The sequence below is a fragment of the Bubalus kerabau genome, chromosome 13 (genome assembly GCF_029407905.1).
Source record: "Bubalus kerabau isolate K-KA32 ecotype Philippines breed swamp buffalo chromosome 13, PCC_UOA_SB_1v2, whole genome shotgun sequence".
NCBI classification, from domain to species: Eukaryota; Metazoa; Chordata; class Mammalia; order Artiodactyla; family Bovidae; genus Bubalus; species Bubalus kerabau.
In genome coordinates this window covers 35,080,579-35,100,702 of record NC_073636.1, presented here as the reverse complement: position 1 = coordinate 35,100,702, position 20,124 = coordinate 35,080,579, and the positions used below count along the sequence as shown (strand labels likewise).

Sequence of the window (20,124 nt, the reverse complement as noted above, 5' to 3'; positions counted from 1 at the left end):
CTCTAAGGACCTGGGCCTTAGTCAGTTCCCTCTGGTTGCACGTGTTTGACTTTTTCATAAGTTCCAACCCATCCTCCTCTGTCTTCCTTTGTTACAAGGCTTCTGTCCCAGAGCCCCCTTATTTGGGTCTGTTGTAAATGTGTGTTGTAAAAAGGATTCATGTTTACTCAAGATTGCTCTGCCTTTTTTTTTTTCCTAGAAAGGAAAGTTGCTGTAATCAGAAAAGCTAGCAACCTGGGGCAAAGGTAGACTCAGGTCCTTAGGCCAACTCTGAAGATTCTGCTCAGCCATGACAGTTTTTAAAGGGCAAAAGGGGAAAGAATCTCAATGAATCATCCAAAAGGAGGGTGGGCTCTGTGTCCTTCTCCACTGTGCCGCTGTGTGCACACTGGCTGTGTGTTATTACACTACCCAAGTGATCTGCCTGCAGCATTGCTAAGGGAGCTGTTGGAGGTAGAGAGCTAATCATTTCTTAACTACTTAATTTTAATGCTTATGCTTTAGTCTAGGAAAAAGAATCAACAGGTTAGACAAGGCAGGCGTGGGGTAACTCAGTGGTAAAGAATCTGCTTGCCAGTGCAGGTGTTGTGGGTTTGATCCCTGGTCTAGGAAGATCCCCTGGAGTAGGAAATGGCAACCCACTCTAGTATTCTTGCCTGGAGAATCCCATGGACAGAGGAGCCTGGCAGGCTACAGTCTATGAGGTTGCTAAGAGTCTGACATGATTGAGCACACATGTGAGGGGCCTATTCAGGAAACCTTAAGTCAGGAGTTACGTTAGCTTGCCTGGTGATCTCATTCCTATAATTAGATTCTTTTAAGGTGAGAGGGGAACGGAAATGGGCCAACAGGAAAGGGGCAAAAGAGCCGCTTTCACAACCTGCCTCAAACCAGAATTCTTGGACCATGCTCTCCGGCAGGTGGCCTGTGGGCCCTGCTCTCTGCTCAGGTTCTTGTCTGTGGGAGTGGTGTCCATGCCTTCTGGATTCAGGGCACCAGATTAGGGGAGCACTCATAGAGACAGGTGTCCTGAATAGAGTGGCACTGGCAAGCACGCTTCATCTTGACACAGTGGTTCCAGGTGAATCTGTACAGGTAGAAAATAAGCTATGGGCTTCTCAGCTGATGTTGACAGAGCAGTGGGCATTTTTCTTCCGGGGGCTGAACTGCCCATGTAACCTGTCCATAAGTTTTTCCTTATGGTGCTTGGTGTTCATGCAGACATTGAGAAGCTCCATCCTGGGCCAGGCTACCTAGATGGCAGCCGCCCACACCAGAAGGCACCTCAGCTGCGTTGTCTTCCAGGCCATGTTTGTCCCTGAGAGAAGAGTTGTGGTCAGAGGAGCAAGGAATGTGAGAATGCAGGAGGAGACAGCTCGGCTTTTAGACCAAATGTCAGATTTCATCATGAGAGAAAAATCAGAGCTTTGCACATAGAAACGGTTTTATTCACCAAGTTTAAGATAGAGGAGGAAGATGTATTTTTGTCTTGCTTTTGCTTTTCTTTTTAAAAAAGTTTTATTAAAGAATAGTTGATTTGCAAGGTTGTGGTAGTTTCAGGTATATGGCCAAGTTATTCATATATATGTGTATATATATATGTGTGTGTGTGTGTGTGTATATATATACACATATGCATGTATATGTATTCTTTTTCAAATTCTTTTCCCTTATAAGTTATTACCAGATACTGAGAATAGTTCCCTGTGCATACAGTTAGGTCTTCTTGATTATCTATTTTATGTATAGTGGTGTGTATATGTTAATCCCAAGCTCCTAATTTATCCCTCCCCCTGACCTTTCACCTTTGATAACCATAAGTTTGTTTCAACGTCTATGGGTCTATTGTAAATAAGTTCACTTGCATCATTTTTTAGATTCTACATGTAAGTGTTATCATATGGTATTTGTCTTACACTTTATAACTGAGTTCACTTAGTATGATAATCTCTAGGTCCCTCCATGTTTTAGCGTACTGTGGGTTAGCAAGCAGGAGTGGTAGGAGCATAGATAAAGGTTAAGTTGTGAACTCTCCCCCCCAAAAAAGAGTAGAAATTTATGCTTGTGAGACACAAGTGACCAGTGCTAAGTTATATGAAAGATCGTGGAAGTATTGATATAATGCAAAAGACTTCAGCCTCGAAGGAAGTGGGTCTCAGAGGAAAACACTTAGGTAGATGGGAGAATGCATGTTATTCTAAGTACAGTGTGGAGAAGGCAAGGTGACAGGACAAGGAGGGAAGCCAACTAGCCAGACAGACAAGGTGATGCGAGAAGTAAAGAGGAATAGGTAAGATGAATTCTTGGAAACTGCAAACAGTTTGGCCCTTAAAGGGCTTCAGGGTAGGAGCAGCATGTTTGAAAAGATTAGTCAGGTAGTATTAATGACTTTTAAAAAGCAAAGAATGAAAAAACATGAAGGTTTGGGTGCTACATAGAAAGTTAGTGCAGGAACCCAGTGATAAAAGAGATGGAACAGAAAGAAGTGGAAAGAGAGAAAAGGATCCTACTTCAGAGAGACACAAGTTTCTGAAGAGAGAGGACAAAGACAAAGAGAAGTAGTTTAATGGTTAAAAGAAAAAATTTGTTGGAGTTTGGATTCTAATCTGGCTTTGGCATTTAAAACCAGATGAATTATGTTGGGCCAGCTATTTCGCATCTCTCTGCCTAGATTCCTTGTCTGCAAAACGGGGATAAGAATAGTACCGTGCAAGGTAATTGTGAAGGACTTTTTAAAGTGCTTTACATGTATTTAGGGCTTCCCTGATAGCTCGGTTGGTAAAGAATCCGCCTACAATGCAGGAGACCCTGGTTTGATCCCTGGGTTGGGAAGATCCCTTGGGGAAGGGAAAGGCTACCCACTCCAGTATTCTGGCCTGGAGAATTCCATGAACTGTATAGCCCATGGGGTTGCAAAGAGTTGGGTACTACTGAGCGACTTTACTCACTTTACCATCCATGTTGCCGCCACGTGTCATTATTTCATTCTTTTTATAGCTGAGTAGTATTCCACTGTATATTACCACATCTTCTTTATCTGTTCATCTGTCAATGGACGCTCAGGTTGTTTCTATGTCCTGACTATCATAAATAGTGCTGCTATGAACATCAGGATTCATGTATCTTTTCAAATTAGAGTTTTCTCCAGGTATATGCCCAGGAGTGGAATCACTGGATTGTATGGTAGCTCTCTAAAGAATGTATTTTTAATTGAGTATTTTTAATAAGAGCTTTAAAAAGATACTCTAACCACTGCCTATAATTTGTAATCACCACTGTAGATGAATAATTGAAAGGAGAAAAGCTCTTTAGAAGCAGAAAATGAATCACAGCCGTGTACTTTGCTTTGCTCATACATGTGGTTCTTATGTTGTTGGCTGTTTTATTTCTTAGATTTCAGAGTAGAAACTTTTCTTGCTCCTTTTGCAGGAAGAATTCGAGTAGGTGAGCTGGAAGACTGGGAGAACTGAGACAGGAAGATTTTGAGGTCATTCTCCATCTGAAGCTATGATTTAAACATCAGCATTACGGTCAGTATTTAGAGAGAAATAGAACCATTCTGAGGTTATTTACACATCATTGGTTTTGCCTGAAATTCTGAGAATACGGTAAAGGACGTTGTGAAGGGTGAGTTTGTTTCAATCACATTCAACACAGCAGAGCTCTGAGAAAAGTAAAGGTATCTCAGTGATAAGTTATGGGACCACGAACATCCAGGGGGAGAACCATTCTGACAGATTGGGAAAGTCTGTTTGCCCAGTAGCCGTGTGTTCCAGTGTGTAAAAGAAAAGCCAAGCTTAATATATTGTAGTTTCCTTTTTGAACTGGGCTGTGGACATGACAAAGCTTTTATGGACTCTGAGTTAGACTTTTAGTGTGTGTGTATTCTTTTTTTTTAAGTCTTTATTTTTTTAAGTCTTTATTGAATTAGTTGCAATATTGCTTCCGTTTAATGGTTTGTTTCTTTGGCCTTGAGGCTTGTGGATCTTAGCTGCCCAACCAGGGTTTGAACCTGCACCCCCTGCGTTGGAAGGCAAAGTCCCAACCACTGGACCACCAGGAAAGTCCCTGAGTTAAGACTCTTTAGAGGAAGGCAGGGCCAGGCATTGCAAGGGCAACAGAAGCATCCTTCTGGGGACTGTGCTGTCTGTCCTGTTGCTCTGGGGCAGGATTTCTCAAAATGTGTTCCATAGAACACACTTCTCTAGGCTATTAATGCACTGAGGACAGGGCCATGAAGATGGGTCTGTGCTACAGTGAGTTTGAAAAACATTCAATAACCTTCCTTCCTTCCTAAAGAGTCTCAGAAATGGTTGAGTCCTGTGACTCTCCATGGGCGTGTGGTTGGCAAGGCTCACCGCAGTCCCGTGGAGCTCTTCTTACACGGCATCCTAAGTCCAATGTTTATGTGTTCATTAAGTATGTATTAACACCTGCCACGTCCATGTTAGATGCTAAAAATACAGCAGTAAATGAGATCAGCAGGGCTCGTGTATAGATAGCAAGATAAGAAGCAAATAAGAGCAATTATTTTTTTCCTCTTTTTAAAAATTTTTTTAATTGGAGTATAGTTGCTTTACAATGTTGTGTTCATTTCTGCTGTGCAGCAAAGTGAATCAGTTATATGTATACATATATTCCCTCTTTTTTGGATTTCCTTCCCATTTAGGTCATCATAGAACATTGAGTAGAGCTCCCTGGGCTATATAGTAGGTTCTTCTTAGTTACCTATTTTATATATAGTATAAATATAATAGTGTATATATGTCGGTTCCAGTCTCCCGATTCATTCCACCACTCCTTCCCCCCTTGGTGTCTGTACATTTGTTCCCTACATCTGTGTCTCTATTTATGCTTTGCAAATGGGTTCATCTGTACCATTTTTTAGATTCCACACATACGTGTTAATATAGCAGATGTTTAAGAGAATGGTCTCAGGAGTGAGGGGCCTGGGTTTGAATCCTAAGTACGCCACTTATAAACCACATGACCTTGAACAAGACACTTAACCTCTCTTTCAATGTTGACATCTATAAAATGGTGATAATAGCGTCTACCTAGTGAGGTTGTTGTGAGGATTAAAACGATGAATCCGTGCTGGCAAATACTAAACCTTATGCAAGTGTGATCACAATGAAGGATAATGGCTGAGTGTGTTGAAAGTTGTGTGACACGTGTCTGGGGAGGAGGCGGTGGTGGAGTGGGGACTTGGAATAGGGCAGTCCAGCTCTGCCTTGAAGCAGAGACCTGTAAAGAGGAGCAGCATTGAGCCGTGGAGACGGTACAGGGAGCGAACACAGAGGGAACACAGTTGCACACAGGCCTGTCTCATGCACAGGGAGAAGGGAATGAGGCAGAGCATGAGAAGGTTAGATAGCATTACGGATTCAATGGACACGAATTCAGGCAAACTCCAGAAGACAGTGGAGGACAGAGGAGCCCGCCTGGCATGCTGCAGTCTATGGGACTGCAAAGATTCAGACACGACTTAGCAAACGAACAACAACGACGACGACGACGACAGCGGTCTCATGCAGAGAAATCTGGACATGTGTTGTGCATACTAATTTGGTTCACAAATTCTAACACCTCCTTAAGATTAAATAAACAACAACAAACTAGACTCGAAGCAGACTTCTTCAATTTAAAAAGAGCACCTGTGAGAACCCCACAGCTAACTTCATACTTAATTGTAAAGGACTGAAATCTTTCCACCTAAGATCTAGATCAGCTTCAGAAAAGTTGTGGGATACAAGAGCATTATGTCTAATGGAACAATGTAGATGCCTTAATTTTAAAATGCTTTATTGCTAAAAAAATACCATCATCGAAGCCTTTAGCAAGTCATTATCATTTTGCAATAGTAACATTAAAGGTCACTGATCACAGATCACAATAACAAATATAATAATGAAAAAGTTTGAGATACTGCAAGAATTACCAAAATGTGGCTCACAGACATTGTGAGCAAATGCGGTTGGAAAAATGGTTCTGATAGACTTGCTCAACAAAGGGTTGCCACAAACCTTCACTTAGCATTAAAAAAAAACGCAGTATCTGCAAAGTGCAGAAAAGTAAAGCACAATAGAAAAAGGTGTGCCTGTACTTAGGAATAAATGTAATTAAAGAAATATAAAACATGCTCATAAAGCTACAAAATATTGAACAAAATTTAAAGTCCCAAATAAATGGAAAAAATTGCCATGTCCACAGATCAGAAGACTTGCTATTATTAAAACAACAATACTTCCTAAATTGATCTATAGATTCAATGCTGCTGCTGCTGCTGCTAAGTCGCCTCAGTCATGTCTGACTCTGTGTGACCCCATACACGGCAGCCCACCAGGCTCCCCCGTCCCTGGGATTCTCCAGGCAAGAACACTGGAGTGGGTTGCCATTTCCTTCTCCAATGCATGAAAGTGAAAAGTGAAAGTGAAGTCGCTCAGTCGCGTACGACTCTTAGCGACACCATGCAGCCCACCAGGTTCCTCCGTCCATGGGATTTTCCAGGCAAGAGTACTGGAGTGGGGTGCCAATGCAGTCTCTATCAAAATCTCAGATGAATTCTTGCAGAAATCAACAAACTGATCCTAAAATTCATAGAGAAATTTAAGAGACCCAGAATAGCTAAAGCAATCTTGAAAAAAAAAAGCAGAATTAGAAGACTCACCCTTCCTGATTTCAAGACTTAATACAAAGCTACAGTACTCAAGACAGTGGTTCTGGCATAAGGATAGACATATTAATTTTTGGAATAGAATTGATAGACTAGAAATAAACTCCTACATTTATGGTAATTTATTTTTGACAGTCATGCCAAGACAATTCATTGGCAGATAGTGTCTTCAACAAATAGTCTAGGACAACTGAATATCAACACACAATAGAATGAAGTTGGATTCTACCTTACACTGTGTATAAAAATTATCTCAAAATGAATCAAAGTTTTACATGTAAGACCTAAAACTACATCCTTCTTAGAAGACAACAGGAGTATTAATCTTCATGACCTTGGGCTAGGCAATTAGTTTTTTAAGACATAACACCAAAAGATAAGTGACAAAAGGAAAATGGGTAAGTTGGATTTCAACCAAATTAAAAACTTTGGGGATTAAAAGACACTCTCGAGAGTGAAGAAACCTACCGAATGAGAGAAAATACTTGCAAATCATACAACCTAATGACATACTTGTATCTAGAATATATAAGAACTCTTAACAATTCAAGAATAAAAAGATAACCTACTTCAAACATGAGCAACTATCTGAAACAGGCAAAGATATATAAATGGCCAATAAGCACATGAGAAAACTTTCAATATCACCAGCCATCTCAGAAATATAAATTGAAACCAAAAGGAGATACTGCTTCCTACCCTCTATGAAAGATGGAAAGTAACAAGTGTTGGTGAGGACATGGAGAAATTAGAACTCTCATACATGGCTGGTAGGAATGCAGAATCTTTCCCAAGCAGCTGCTTTGGAAAGCAGTTTGGCAGTTCCTAACATAGTTAAACATAGATTTTACCTTATGACCCAGCATATCCACTCCTAGGTGTATGCCCAATAGAAATGAAAGCATATTTCTATATAAAAACATAGCAAAAAAAAAACAACAAAAAAACATAGCAGTGTTATTTTTTTAAATTTTATTGAAGTATAGTTGATTTACAGTGTTTGGTTAATTTCTTCTATAAAGCAAAAAGATTTAGTTATATATACTTTTTTATATTCTTTTCCATTATGGTTTATCACAAGATATTAAATATAGTTCCCTGTGCTATACAGTAGGACCCTATTGTTTGTCCATCCTATATATAATAGTTTGCATCTTATAGCAGTATTATACACAACTGCCAAAGAATGAAAATAATCCAAATGTCCATTAACTGATGAACAAACAAAATGTTGTACATTCATATGATGGGATGCTATTTGACTATAAAGAGGAATGGAGTACTGATACATCCTATGACAAAGATGAATATTGCAAATATACTCACTGAAAGAAACCAGGCACAAATGACTGTGTATTATGTGATTCCATTTATATGAAGTTTCCAGAACAGGCAAATCTATAGAGACATAAAGTAGATTAATGGCCGCTCAAGACTGGATTGTTGAAGGGGAAATTGAGAGTGACTGCTGATGGGTATGTGGTTTCCTTTGGGGGTGATGAAAATGTCTAAAACTGATTTGATAATGGTCGTACAGCTCCACGAATATACTAAAAACCATTGACTAGTACACTTTAAACTGGTGAATTGTATGGTGTGTGAATTATATATCAATAAAGCTGTTGTATATAAGAAAAAAGAATGTTCCTGGAGGTACAGCTGTCAACACTGGTGATAGCTGAGATTTGGGGAGTGAGGACTAGGAGGGCAGAAAGCATGACTCCCAAATCCTGGCAGCTTCTGAGGAGAGGAAAGACTGGGGGAAGGAGGGTTTTCTTTGTTTTTCTTTTTGGGTTTGTTTGTTCATGAGGAAGGCCAGCTTTGAGACTTGAGATTTCTCTTGTGGACGTATAAAGTGAGGTGCCTGTCGAATACCCAAAGAGGTATTAAGTAGATGGTTGAACATGATGCCAGAACTCTGAGGAGCAACTCTGACTATAGATGGGATTTAGGTAACAGGTAAGTTCATCTAAAGGATGACAACAGAAAGAGTTTGTTAATGAGGCTCAGGGTGGGATGGGGTAGAGGAGAGGCAGCCAGCCAGGGAGGCAGGAAGTGGGAGAGGGCGGGGTCCTTGAGCCCAGGTGACCAGGATGATGGTAGTTCAGAGGTGGGGACCCTGGACCAGAGTGGATTGAGAAGGGGTGTGCAGAAAAGCAGTGAGGCAGCTGTTTCTAGAAATTCTGATAAGCCACACTCTGGAGGAAATTGCTCCTGGATCATTGCCTGCTTGGCTGAAACACCAAGTGCTGGTCGGGTTTGAGGTCATCTCCTCCATGGGGCAAACTCTTATGGGTGTAATTCCTGTATCTGGGACACTGCCCGTTGTAGGTAGAGGTGAGGCAGGAGGGTGGTGCTGGGCTGGAGTCCAGAGAAGGGCCCTCAGACTTTGTACTCTTTGTCTTCTGATGATTTTGATTTTCTTTTATTATTTTGATTGGGAGAAAGCTGAGAGAAGGATTTTATTGACATAATTTTTTTTGACGTTTAGGTTGAATTGTTTAAAAGATCTTTTATTTGAGCTGGAGAAGGTGTGGAGAAAAGGGAAGCCCTCCATCACTGTTCGTGGGAATGTAGATCAGTACAGTCACTTTGAAAAGCAATGTGAAAGTTCCTTAAAAAACTAAAAATAGAGCAACTGAGCAACAACAAGAGCTACTAGATGATTGAACACTCCAATTTCTGGGCATATATCTGGAAAAGACAAAAACTCTCCTGTGAAAAGATGCATGCATCCCGTTGTTCATAGCAGCACTATTTACAATTTGCCAAGACATGAAAGCAACCTAAATGGTCATCGACAGATGAATGGATAAAGAAGATGTGGTCCATATATACAACAGAATATTATTCTGCTGTAAAAAAGAAGGAAATATTGCTATTTGCAACAACATGGATGGCCCTAGAGAATATCATATTAAGTGAAGTAAGTCAGAGAAAGACAAATATCATATGATATCACTTATATGTGGAATCTAAAAAAATGATACAAAGGAACTTATTTGCAAAGAGAGATAGACTCACAGACAAAGAAAACAAACTTATGGTTACCAAAGGGGAAAAGTGGGTGGGATAAATTGTGAATTAGAGATTAACAGGTACAGATCAGATCAGATCAGATCAGTCGTTCAGTTGTGTCCGACTCTTTGCGACCCCATGAATTGAAGCACGCCAGGCCTCCCTGTCCATCACCAACTCCCGGAGTTCACTGAGACTCACGTCTATCGAGTCAGTGATGCCATCCAGCTATAAAAGAGATAACCAACAAGGCTCTGCTGTATAGCACAGGAAATGATATTCAATATCTTAAAATAACCTATAATGGAAAAGAATCTGAAAAAGAATAGATATATGTATATGTATAAGTGAATCACTTTGCTGTAACGAGAAACTAACCTAACATGGTAAATCAACTGTACTTCAATAAAAAATTAAGAAAGTTAAAAACAAATAATCTTCATTTGAAATCAGATAAAAAAGAAAAGACATCCCACAAGCTTTTGTTAATAGAGGCCATGTAGGTCTTTTTAGAGGAAAGTCCTGGCTGTGCCTACATCATTGCGTCACAGCTCTTCAGACATTAGTGGATCCCAGCTTTGGGGGTCCCAAGACTACAGCCGATCCTGAAGTGAGGTGGGGGGAACAGGGTGATTTTCTCAAAAGGTGCCCCTAGGAATGCCTGAGTTTGGTACAGTTTCATAAGCCTATTTATAGGAATGCCACATGGGCAGCTGGACTTGTGAGGGTGAAGAATGAGTGCATTTCCAGGCAGGTCATCCTTGTACACAAATCACTAGCAGCTAGAAAGCCTCAAAGGTGTATGAACTGTGGGCCTTACCATTTGCATCAGTGCATTCTTTCCCCAGTGCTGCTTTATTCATTTAGATTGTGTGAAAGCAACTGTTTAAGACACATGGTCCTTCAAGTAACAACCTTGTCTTGAGAACTTGCACTATTCCTTAGGCTGTTAAGCACTTTGGATATTTTGGGCAAACATCATGTCCTGAGACCATGATTAAAGACTGTGCATTCTGGATGAGCCCAAGTGGTGTTTGTTTTCTGTTTTACAAGGAGTGTGTGGTGCGTGCGTGCGTGCATGCATGTGTGTGTGTGTGTGCAGCCCTGCACACTTTGGTAAGTCAGAGTTTTAAAGTTGTATCTGACTTCTCTCAGCTCACATTTCTGCCTTTTCTTATGTGGAATGTAAGTGGCTGATCATAAAACCTTAGTTTTAAAACCCAGTGTTTCCTAACTGGCTTGGCATGATATGGGAAAACACACTGGTTTTTCAAGCTCTGCTAAAAGCCTTCTTGTAAGGATTTTTTCCTTGTATGTGTGGTTTGAAAACTTATTTTGATGTGGTTATTGTTGTTTGGTTGTATTTCCTTGTGCATGTAGAGGGCGTGCAGTTTAGGGATTTTGAGGGAAGAATTTTTCAGGGTTACTTTCATGAAAACAATCTTCTTCTGAAAGAAGCATCTTTGTTCTCAAGCACAGATCCACAGGGTTTTTAATTATTATGAGAAATCACTATCAGGAGTTTGCCCTACTTGAGGAAATCACCAGTTTCAAAGAAACCATGAGTCCACAATCTGTTTGGTTTTTTTTTTTCAGCTGTCCTCTGCCCTGGGTTTAGAGATCTCTACTAACTTCCACTTATGGGACAATTAGAGTCTGGTTATCTGGAAGGAATCATTTGAACCTTAACCTGTCATTTTGCCTACAAGGCCAGGCTAAAGGGCACTGTTGATTATCTTGATCTTAAAAGAGCAAGAGAAGATGGTCAAAAGAGAAAGTCTTGTTGTGCTCCGCTCACCGCGGCCCCTGAGAACAGTCTGCCCTGGTCCCCCATCATGCTCAGGTCTCAAGGTTAGTGTCCAGGCGTCTTGTAATCATTTGCAGGGGATCAGACTGCATTTAGCAGGTGCTACCGACAGCATTTCAGATCCATCCATGGAGGAAAACTGATTCCATTTTCTCTGTGCAAGGGTGGGTCTGTGCAAATAACTTTGTTTCTCAAAATCGTCTTGTTTGCCTTGGGCTGCAGCCAGACCTCTCATGTGAGTGGTGTGTGCTGTGTCACAGACCTCAGCCTGGGAGCCTGAACTTTGCTTTGTCCATCAGATCGAGGCGGTGGGGTGTGTATGAAGCCGGCGGCTGGCCCTTGGGAGACTCCAGGGGGCCCAAAAAAAAAAACAAAAAGGATGTTCGTGAACCTGTGTAGACAGAACCTTTGGGCAGATTTCTCTGAGGTTTAGGACTCTAGGTAACAGGAAGAGAGGAGAAGCCAGGTAAGGACTTTTGGATTTTCTGAGATTACTCCATTTGGCTGCATTTAGAAGCCTCGTTAGCATTTCACGGGCTGGTAGGGGCCTTGTGCTCTTTTCTTGGTGGGGTTGGGGTGTGTGTGTGTATGTTTGTATATGTTTGGTGAGGGGAGTGGTCTCTGCTTTTTGAATGCTGATAATGTACTTAGGTTCGGGCATTTTAGCTAACAAGGCCACTAGTTTGACTGTTTAAGTAAAAACTAGGGTTCTTTTAAAAAAAAAAAAAACAAAAAAACAAAAAACTGCTGTCCTACTACCAAAAACCTAGTCCTGTCTGGCTTTCTCTGCAGGAAAAATAAACAAGTCTGTAAAAATCCTTCAGGCATCATTCTTTGTGATCTTTTATTCAATCCAATTTATGATGAATGTCTTATTTCAAATAAAACTTACCATCAAGCAGGAAACAGTAACTGTGGAAGAATATAAATACACTTTTGGACTTCTCTGCACCTTACCTGGTCCCAGATACACACAAACATACACAGAGACACACACAGAGACAGACACACACACATGCCCTCATAGACACACACAGAGACAAAGACACGCATGCACACAGACATATCTACACCCTACTTGTAGTCTGATTTAAAAACAGTAGGTAGCAAGCGTCTTGAAGGGCAAACAGAAGGTACAATATAATCAAGTAAGCGGTTGGATCGAAATTGGAACAAGTCTGGACTTTTCACTTTCATTTGGATACTATTACTAACTCTCTCTGCCGGGTTTAGGCTTTTCAAACATTCTTTGGCCCTGGGAGGGAGTTGTATAACCATAAAACTGGAGAATCCTGGCCCTAGAATAAATGTTCCTTTAAAAACCCCAAGGACAGAAAATTGAACACAGCTGTGTAAGAGAAAAAGTAGGGGGGAAAAAAAGAAAGTGGAGGGATGGTTCAGGGCTGCGGGCGCCCTGACCAAGGTTCCCAGGGTGTTGGGGCTGCGGTTTCTGGGTGGAAGCTGGGAGCTCCAGTGTTCTTTCTGAAAGTTTCAGGACAAGGTCAGGACCTTCCTTCAGCGAGGTAGGTTCCTGTGACGTGGTGCAGAGTGCATCCTGGTTGGTGGCCTGTCTTGTCCTGGGCATAGTCTTTTGTTTTCCCTGGAGACCATTGGGGTTTCCTGTCACTTGCTGAGAAGCCATTATTCTGCAAACCTCCCAGTTTCTACTTAAAATTAAACCTCAGAGCCTAAGCAGTTGACACTGGAATTAGAAGATAAGACGAGCGTTTTGAGCCCCAGGTTGCAGCTCCTCTGGCCCCTCAGTCACAGAATTTTCCAAACAATGATGAGACTTCCAGCGTGTGCCCTTGGGATGAACACCATGCTGTCGCCTCTCTGATGTTTGCTGGGTGGGTCCGCTTGTTTGGTTTGTAGACCCCAGGAAGCCATGGCTGTGGACCCCAGCCTCTGTGCAGCCTGGGATTAATCACTTAGCTCTTTGTCAGACCGTGTAATGATGATTCATGCGTCTTCCTCTACAAGATTAGATTACTGTAATTTTCATATCCTGGACTGCCCACTGGGGATTTGAATTAATACTTGTTGGTATAGAAAGCAGGATCGTGTTTCTAGGGAGAAAAAGGCCAAGCTTGCCCACTTGGCCATCAGCAGAAAATATTTAGGGAGGGCCGGGTTAGGAGTGTGACTCGGGAAAGCAATCCTATCTTCAGGGCTCACCATGCAATTAGCTTACAAAAAGGCCTGCAGACCAGGCCTCCCGGTGCGGGGAGTCCAGGTGCCATGGATTTGCATAAGTGATGCTAAAAGATCAGAATGCACTGAGGCCTTTGCCAGGAAGCCCTGCAGGGAAATCAGGCCTCATCTAATAAGGAAACTCTTCCCCAAAGATTTTGGAATGTGGAGAGGAGGTGAACTAATTCAGGCTTGTGAAACTGTCTTGCTGAAGTGAGCAGGACTGTAATCACAGACTAGAGACTGCGGGTGGAGCAGTGAGGGGTAACGAAAAAACTTTTTTACTTTATAAAAAACTCTGGTACTTTCCCTGTAAAATAGATATTCATCCCTTTCCTCCAACAAACATTTATTGAGCTTTTACTGTGTCTTGAAAGTGAAAGTCACTCAGTCACATCCAACCCTTTGTGACCCCATGGACTAGTCCATGGAATTCTCCAGGCCAGAATACAGGAGTGGGTAGCCTTTCCCTTTTCCAGGGGATCTTCCCAACCCAGGGATTGAACCCAGGTCTCCCGCATTGCAGGAGGATTCTTTACTAGCCAGCCACTGTGTTTTCATACTGTCCATGGGGTTCTCAAGGCAAGAATACTGAAGTGGTTTGCCATTCAGTTGGTGATGGACAGAGAAGCCTGGTGTGTTGCAGTCCATGGGGTCACAAAGAGTCGGACCTGACTGAGTGACTGAAGTGAGTGAGGCACTGTTCTGGGGTACCAGAAATGAACTTGTCTACACAGCAGACAAAAATCTCTGTCCTGGTGGAATTCACATTCCCAGGGCACCGAGGTGGGAATGTGGGCCATGCTAAGGACTTGGGAGAACCTGGAAGAATTCCTAAATAAGCATCATCCTTTGAGGATGTATCTGCCAACATGTTTCTCCTCTCCTCGCTCTGATACGGTGTGTGCGTTCCATCCCACAGATGAGGTTACCAGATATTTCTAATAGAGCCTCCAAAGGGAGTTTTCTCCATGCATGCTACTAAGGAGTCCACGCTGGTATAACAAGTCCAGCAGATGACTTTGGGGTCTTTGAGGAGATCGTCCGCTCTAGACCGAGTCCCTATTTGAGGGAGCTGAGGTGTGATCCAGGGTTTTTATCTTTATTTCCTGTCTTGCTGTCTCATAAATACTTCTCACTCCTGAATGCCTGGTGCTGACCCACTTGATCTCTCCTTGGATCCCTTTCCACCATCTATATTACACTATTTTCTTTCTCATAATTCTCTCCAGTTTTCTCTGGTGACTATGAGACAGTGCTTTGCCTCAGAGTCACAGAATCTCAGGTTTTTAGAACCAAACCGGACTTTGGGGTCAACCTAGACCAGCAATTCTTTGGCCTCTGGACTGAGACCAAGTTGTCACCTGAGGCTGTGAAATGAGAATGATCAGAAAGTGAATTCTGTTTCAGAACTTAATCAGTGGATCTCCATATTGTTCCCTTATTTTCTTTTCTTGAAACTTTTCAATTTTTAGCATCGTCCACCTACCCCAGAAATTCCTCCTCCTGAACTCGCATGCACCCCCAACCCCCGCCCAGCTCTGCCCCCACGTTGCCTGCACGGTTGGCCCCAACCCCGCACCCTGTTCTCCCATGCTTAGCGCCCTCCTCCTCAGCGCTGTCACCCCAGCCCCCAAGCCACCCGTGTCTGCGTTCCCCTTAGGGTAGGAAGCACCACCACTCGTGCTGCCAGGATCTCCAGCAGGAGCCACAGACACACTTGAAGCTACAACGCGTAGTGGTTCAGCTTTATAGAATTATTGTGCTGTGGTTCTGCTGTATTACAGGTTTATTAGGCTTCTGTGGGTTGGCCCAAGTGTGCAGCCATCACTTAGAGTTGTGTTTCTGGAGGAGAAGGAGAAGGATCGTGACGACGGAAACCCAGTGGTGGGCAGAGCGCATGCACTGTGCCCCCTCCTCGGGCTGCGTGGGGTTTGGGGGTGTGCAGAGGCCGGGGAACGTGGTTACAGAGCAAGCAGCCCTGGTTCTGTGTGTCCTTGGTGCATCTCTGGGGTCTGGATGTTGCTCCCGGTTTCCTCTGTAACCTGGTGCAGAGATGGACTCTTAAACAGCACCGCAAGGAGGACCACAGGGATGTCGTGTTTCATGCAGAAATCAGGGCTGTCCATTCTCTCTTGTTGTTTGGAGTCAGCCAAGGAAACCGCCCCCCCCCCCCCCGCCCCGTTTTTTGATTTTTGATTTTGTATTGGAATATAGCCGATTAACAATGTTGTGATTGTTTCAGGTGAACAGCGAAGGGACTCAGCCATACATACACATGTATCCATTCTTCCCCAAACTCCCATCCAGGCTGCCCCGTAACAGTGAGCACACTACCCTGTGCTGTACTGTAGGTCCTTGTTGGTTATCTGTTTTAAGTATACTGTGTGTTCATGTCCATCCCAAACTCCCTTACTATCGCTTCCCCATATCCCTCCCACTGGGACCATAAGTCTGTTCTCTAAGTCTGTGAGTCTCTTTCTGTTTTGTCGGTAAGTTCATCTGTTTACTTCTTTTTAGACTTCACGTATAAGGGATGTCATACGATATTTCTCAAGGAACCCCTTTTGGTGCTACGCTTTGTGATGTCAGCCCCCTCATGGAAAGGAAAGAGCCTCTGGGTCTTCTCCCATGTGCAAGCGCCTCCCTGCACTGCTCTATCATATCCCTCTGAGCCAGTGTCCCCACTTGAGAAGCCACCTCTGCATTTCTGCCACGTGATGAATCGACAGCAATCCCATACTTTTAAATCTATAGCAGCCGAAATAGAGTAGGTCACACTCTGTACATCTCCGATTACTCTCAAGACTCTGAGTGTGGTGTCCAGGAATGCAGTGCTGGTCCAGCCCTGTGAGAGGCTGTGTGCCCGCAGCCAGGACTCATAAAACATGGGCCAGGCCTCCCCCTCTCTCCCAGCAAACTCACATTTCATCTGGACCATGAGCCCAGCAGTTCTGCTCCTGCTGCGCATTGCTCCACACCCATCGTTCTTGAAGCTGCAGCCCGGGAGAGAGGGCTTGGCTTGCTCATCTGGTGTTCCAAGCCAGTGACCTACACATGACCTTGGAGCTCGAAATATTGTCCTCCAAACCAGTGAAGCTCTCCCTAAGCTTTGAGAGGGAGAGAGAGACAGACAGACAGACATTGATTGATTGATTTAGACTAACTGGGAGAGGGTGCTTTATTGGTTGAAAAGTACTGTTAACCAAAAAAAAAAAAAACCCCTTTTTGCTTTTTTAAAATCTACCCACAGTAAAATTTATTTGTCCATGGTCCAGGCAGCCCAAGCTCAGAGTCATGGGGGTGTATTAGTGTAGGTGTTAAGAGATGACAAGGTATGTTTTGGTCTTTACTCACAGATGTTGAAATCCCAAGTTTATGGAGAAAAAGAAAAAGAAAGTGATTCCAAGTCTGGTTCCCAAGTTATATGGAGAAAAAGAAAGTGATTCCAAGGCTGGTCCCATCATAGCAGAAATGAGGACAGACTTCAGACCCTGGTGCTTAGTGTTTTCAGCCCCTGGAAAGGAGGAGCTTAAGCAAATACTTCTCTTGATGGCTCAAGTTCATCGCCATTTAGAAAGCAGAACTTTGCAGAAGGCAGGAGCAGTCAGGCGGAGAACTTTGTTTTGCTTTCTGCGCACTGACAGTTCTGGCTGAAATTCTGAGGTCCTCCTCTCTTCAGAAATAGGTGCTTCATGGAGGGAAAACTGGACAGTGAGGCTTCTGCCCAAAAGCCTATGAGCTGGCTCCACCTACTTCATTCCCTGCCTATAAAGTGAGGAGCCACTTTGTCAGTCTTGTCACTTTCTAACTCCAGAGGGGTAGTCAGTGTCTATTGGTTACTCCTGGAAAAAAAAGAGGAGCATGTTGCTGAATTAAAATTAGAAAGAGACCTAAAGGCATGTCACAGACATTTATTATGTGTAGAGAGTGACAGACACTGCTGGATTCCATGGATGCAGAGACAGATGGGGCCCCTGCCCTTTGGACACGAACAGTCTAGAGGCTGGAATTCACAGAGCACGTTAGGAAGGGCTCATCGAGAAGTGCAGTCAGCTGAGCCTTAAAGGATAATGAGGGGTTTTCTAAGTGACAAGGAAGGGAAGGCATTCTGAGACCAGCCTGGATCCAGCAGCCTCAGTCAGTGTGGTTTCTGGTGGCCACCTGTGGGGCGGAGGGGTGCTGGGACGAACGACTGAAGAGGTGGGAGGGGCGAGTCACAGTAGGGACTTGGGAATTACCCACCAGGCCAGCCAGTCTCAGCCCCTGTTTGTCGCCAGCACCCGGATGTTGTGTGCACGTGCTGCAGGATCCTGGATGTATCCAAATGTGAAGCTGGTCATAAAACGAGACATGGCAATCCTTTCAAATCACACAGCTATCAGCCACACATCCATCAAAGTAAGTCACTGCAGATCTTGGTCCATGAGATCATCTCTGTTGTTGCTGTTCAGTCGCTCAGTTGTGTCTGACTCTTTGTGACCCCATGGACTGCAGTGTGCCAGGCTTCCCTGTCCTTCACTATCTCCCCGAGTTTGCTCAAACTCATGTTCCTTGAGTTGGTGATGCCATCCAACCATCTCATCCTCTGTCACTCCCTTTTCCTCTTGCCCTCAATCTTTCCCAGCATCAGGGTCTTTTCCAATGAGTGGGCTCTTCGCCATCAGGTGGCCAAAGGATTGGATCAGCATCAGTCCTTCCAGTGAGTATTCAGGGTTGATTTCCTTTAGGATTGACTGGTTTGATCTCCGTGCCGTCCAGGGGACTCAGGAGTCTTCTTGGGAGTCAAGTGCGATTGCCCCAGGAGTCATGTGTAACCTGATCCCTTTCCCTCCTCCTGATGAATATCTACAGGAGGGTGAAAGTGAGTCTTTTGTGGGGACATGCTTACATTTACTCTTCAAGAACCGCTAATTCATAGAACTTGTCACATGAGCCTCCATCCAGGAGACGTAAGGAGAAGTAACCGGCTGCCCAGGGAGACACTACGAGCCAAGTCCATGCTGAGAACTGCTGGTGAGCGAGTTGGGAGATTTCCCCTAAGAGTGATGCAGTCAGTCAGGCTGCTTAAAACACATTCTGGAAGGAGTGAAGAGGATGAGTTTGAGGAGGGAAACTCAGCTGGAGGCTCTTGCAGTAGTTCTGACAAGAGGCAGTTGAGAGAAGGGGTGAGGAAGTAGAAGCAGGGAGGAAGGCTGAGCTCCTGGCCGCAGGATGTGGTCCTGGCTGGAAGGGAGGGTCCGGTGCTGAGGCTGTGATCAGCCAGGAAAGCAGGAGCCAGCGTCATGTTGGGAGGGGAGGAGCATAGCCTCATTTGTCTCCTGTCTCATATCCTGGTTTTCTGAACTCCAGGATATCAGCACCATCCGGAATTCTGCTGAGGGGGTTACAGAACTCTGGGAGAAACAGATTTGGTGGCTGTGGAAATGGGCAGAGGATGTCAGACGCCGTATAGAGGCCAGGTCCACCAGGAGGGCCCATGGTTGGGGGAGCAGTTCCTGGGATGTGGAGGGAGCTGGAATCCCATTGTAAACCTGATGAGGGAGGGACTAGGGTTGGGTGGGGGAGGAGACAGTGGTTGTGGAAGATGAGTGATGAGGAAGGGAGAAATAAGGTGTGCACTGGCTTGAAGGTAGAGGTGGGCTGGAGGAACTTGGGGGGCTGGAGATGAGAGAGGGAGGAGCATGGATATTCCTGGGCTCGGGCAGCCCTCGTTCAATGAACTGAAGACAAGCTGCTGCTTATACCTGCATTATGTGGCTTCCCCAGAGCTGATCCTTTCTAACACAAAAGTCCAGCACGAGTTAGTTTGGCTCTCAGGAGGGTCATTCAGGGCGTTTGGATCTAAGTTTCACGTTCTGGCATCTAAGAGGATAAAGAGCACTGAAGGACCCTCAGACATCCTGTCCCACCATACAGAAGGCTAGATTTTGATCTTGTCCTTTTATTTTCAAGAATGATACCTCCAAGACTATAGAATTCTTGACTCTAAAAACCTATTTTATGTGTTTGTAGTGGGATGAAAGTTTGAGATGGCCAGGTCACCTCCCTCTCTGAAGAGTTTTCTTGTTTGTCCGTGGTTGATCAGGTTTTGAAAATCATGTTGAGCAATGGATTGAACTGCTGAAAATGAAGGGGAGGGATCCTGTTGTTTATTAGATAGGCCCCAGGAATTAGAGATGCTCTTTTCAGTATCCAGACAACCTGCCATATAAACATGCTCAGTTGGAAAGCAATGCTTTCCATTTCTTCTGTATGAAATATTTTACTTAGGGCTATGACTTTCCATCTTGTAAGGGAAAAGAAACATTTCCAATTTGAATTTCTTAGGGTGGCATTGATGACAGGCAAATCCACTTAGATTTACTCAGAGTACAATTATGGTCAGTGACCCAGTTATAAATGGGTTGCATTCGGAAGTTTCATTTGA

General features: G+C 43.7%; 1 protein-coding gene across 1 annotated transcript in view; it reads left to right on the top strand.

Moving 5' to 3' along the window:
* The window catches only part of SVIL (supervillin), a 252,596-nt gene that overhangs the window by 62,178 nt on the left and 170,294 nt on the right, over positions 1-20,124 (top strand). The window contains 1 exon segment of the mRNA XM_055544002.1: positions 3,430-3,530. The gene's annotated coding sequence lies outside the window, so the exon portion shown is untranslated.